This window comes from Juglans microcarpa x Juglans regia, chromosome 3S (genome assembly GCF_004785595.1).
Source record: "Juglans microcarpa x Juglans regia isolate MS1-56 chromosome 3S, Jm3101_v1.0, whole genome shotgun sequence".
Classification (NCBI taxonomy): domain Eukaryota; kingdom Viridiplantae; phylum Streptophyta; class Magnoliopsida; order Fagales; family Juglandaceae; genus Juglans; species Juglans microcarpa x Juglans regia.
Window position 1 is genome coordinate 22,136,957 of NC_054599.1, and position 3,307 is coordinate 22,140,263.

Sequence of the window (3,307 nt, forward strand, 5' to 3'; positions counted from 1 at the left end):
ATTCCTTTACCATCAAGTGTGTCTATGTGCATGAATGTATATTTATGCACATGGATGATGGATCCTCTAACTAAACCTCTCGTGAAGGTGTTATGAACTCCCTTGTGATTACAGTTGTAATAATGAAGATGATGGGAATGGAGGAATTATGGCTTCTGTTGGACTCTTTGTGATTTATGTTGTAATGAAGAAGATGATGGAAAATAGAGATCTACGGCTATTGCAATAAAAAACGAGGCACACAAGATGTTTGATAATATGCTAAGGAGACACTAAATTGCTACAGGAGTGCTTTGAGGGCTCCCAAACCTCCATTAAAAAAAATTACTCAAGCTACAAAATATTCCAGATTTAATATCCCCTCCCACAAGGACTCCCTAGTACATATACTCGGAACCAACACCTCTGATCTACTCTAACCAAAGTAAGGCCATGGACTAATTTCCTACTCCACTAAGTAAGCCCAAGGGCCACTAACAATTTAACAACTCAAATACAATAAAAAGTAACAATTAATTTGGAGGCCCATCAAGTCCGATCCCATTTAGTTGGGTTCATAACAGAAGGGCACTTGGCCCGATCTCCAAGGATGAGCTAGAAAGTCTAGGAGATTCAAATCGGTGACTCAATTTGATGAGTGGTTTTACATAAGGCTGTATAGAAACCGATGCAACAGACCGCCACCGATGCGAACCGACCGACCATGTCAGGAATTGGCTGGAATCGATGGAGAACCGACTGGCGTGCATTGGAAATTTGAAGAAACTGACGATCAGTGGTTCGGTCCCGATTTGAAGCTGGACCAGATTCCTGAACCGATCGATATAATAAAACTATTTTTTTTAATATACTCTCATCAAAACGATGCCGTTCTACTTATAAAACTAGTTTAAGTGGAACGATGTCGTTTTATACCTATAAGTATTATAACAGATAATGGAAATGATGTCCGTCATTTTATTAAGAATGTAAGGAAAAAAATATATTGGAAACGATGCCGTTTAAGTGGAATGGCATCGTTTCGAGATGTGGTTTTCTTCTTCCCAGCCTTTTCTTCCAAATTCATTCTGCAACTCTCTCTCTCTCCCCTCTGTAACTCTCTCTCTCTTCTATGCAACTCTCTCATTATTCTTTCAGTAGAATCTCGTCGCTAGGGAAACCGATGTTGAATGAGAACTGCCTCGATCGGTTTCTTCTTACCCATCAACCGGTTATGGTCGGTTGCTCTCCCATTTTTTTAGACATCGGTTGGCATCAATTTTGCCCAAAAACCACGCCAATGCCATCAATTTTCACCCCTAATTTTACGTATTAAAACTATCGTATCTATTTCTCTTTCATCTAAAATGATTGGAGCTGAAGTCTGGGCTAACTGCCACTTGTTGGGCCCTTTCTCTCTTGTGGAGGGTGTGAGATAATGAAGCCTCAATGGGCCTGTGGAGGTATTTTCCTACTCTGTAATGTAACTTCACGAGCTTCTAGGCTCTCGCTGCATATTGTTGCAGCTTCTTCTCCTTCCCACAACTATGATGGAACATATGCATGTGACAATCCGAATTAATTATCCTTGGATAAGTTTATCCCTTTTGATTGGTGAATAACATAATTATATACACACCGATTTGTAAATATTAAAATTTAATTCGGTAATATAAGGTTATAACATAAAATATAATTAAAAAATAGTATTTTAATTCATGGTAGTTATTAAAATAATTTATTTCTAAAATAAAAGTCGTGGCCAGACCAATACCTTAATTAGGTTAGTCTACCGATCGGTACGTAATTAATTGTCGATCGGTCTCTGTCAACGTCCCTGACGTTGCGAGGCCTAACAATTATATAGCAAGCGACATCGATCGCTGAAAGAGGCAAAGAGCCCCGTTTCGAGGTTGGACTTTGGGATATTCTAACTCGAGGCTAAAAAGTCCAAAACCAACCCTTCAATTCCCTTAAAATTTTGATTCTCTCGACAAAAAAGATTTTTTAATTTATAACTCTACTTATAAATACATTATTAATACGAAAACATGTGACATGAATTAGCATAAAAGATATTTTACATTTATCTTTTTTAATAAGAAAAATTAAGCTGATGTATAGAATGCATCTAGTAAAGTATTACTTATATAATATAATTTGAATTGAAAGATAAATTTAAATATTTAAATATTACAAATAAAATGTTATTATTTAAATGATGTGAATTATATACTTTATACACTGAAATAAGAATAGAATAAATCTTTTTATAATTCTAATAATAAATAAAGACATATATTAAAAACTATCTTTTGCTATAATATTGATGATTGTAGCCTCCGGGTTTGTGGAATTGAACCGAACTTGAGTTCAAAAGATCATCAGCACTGGAAATATCAAACATCCATATTTACAACTCTACATGATAAAATGAATGATATATAATTTTGTAATATTAAATTTATTTTTAATGGAGTGGCATGATTGTCTTGATTTATTGAAAATGAGTTATAAAGTAGTTATAAATAAATTGTGAGTGTATCATTTCCCATTATATATTGAGACAAAATCAAGTCTAGTTGTTGTACTTGGCATATAAATATATATATATATATATATATATCTCCTATATCTTAAAAGTGCGTATCCTAAGATGAACAGTAATTAATAGTATTTATAAACAGTAGTAATGAATAGTATTTTCTTTAGACGCTTTTTATTCTGCCTACATTTGCTATGTAATATCTTTCAAGAGTAATTCTACGTATAATTGTAAAGTATGTAAACGTCGCGTAATCACTTTAAAAAAGAGTGGAGTCTATTATTAAAAAATTAATTTTTTTCATGTGGGGCCTATGTTTTATTCACTTTTTTTAAAACGATTACGTGACAGTTACACAATTCACAGTTACAAATATATTTTTTCATCTTCTAAAGGTTTTAAACTCTTTTAGTGTATTGACAAAAAATGACCTTAACTTTTTTAAATGAGTTGGCGTGCTTGCAGTATGACATAGTCATATAAGTTCATACGTATATATATACTAGACAGACATAATTGTTTTTAGAAAATAAATAATAAAATTTTATTGAACATTTTTAAGAGAATAAAACTATCTAATTAATTTAAATTTTTAATATAATTTTTTTTTTCAATTACGCAGACGTGGCAAACGTGCTTTTGCACGTTGGCCACCGCCAGTGTGTACATATATATATATATATATATATATATATATATATATATATATATATTGTGAACTGCTTGACTTTTAGCATTGTATATACATATTCAATGTATCTATTTAATCATTTTATGTAGAAA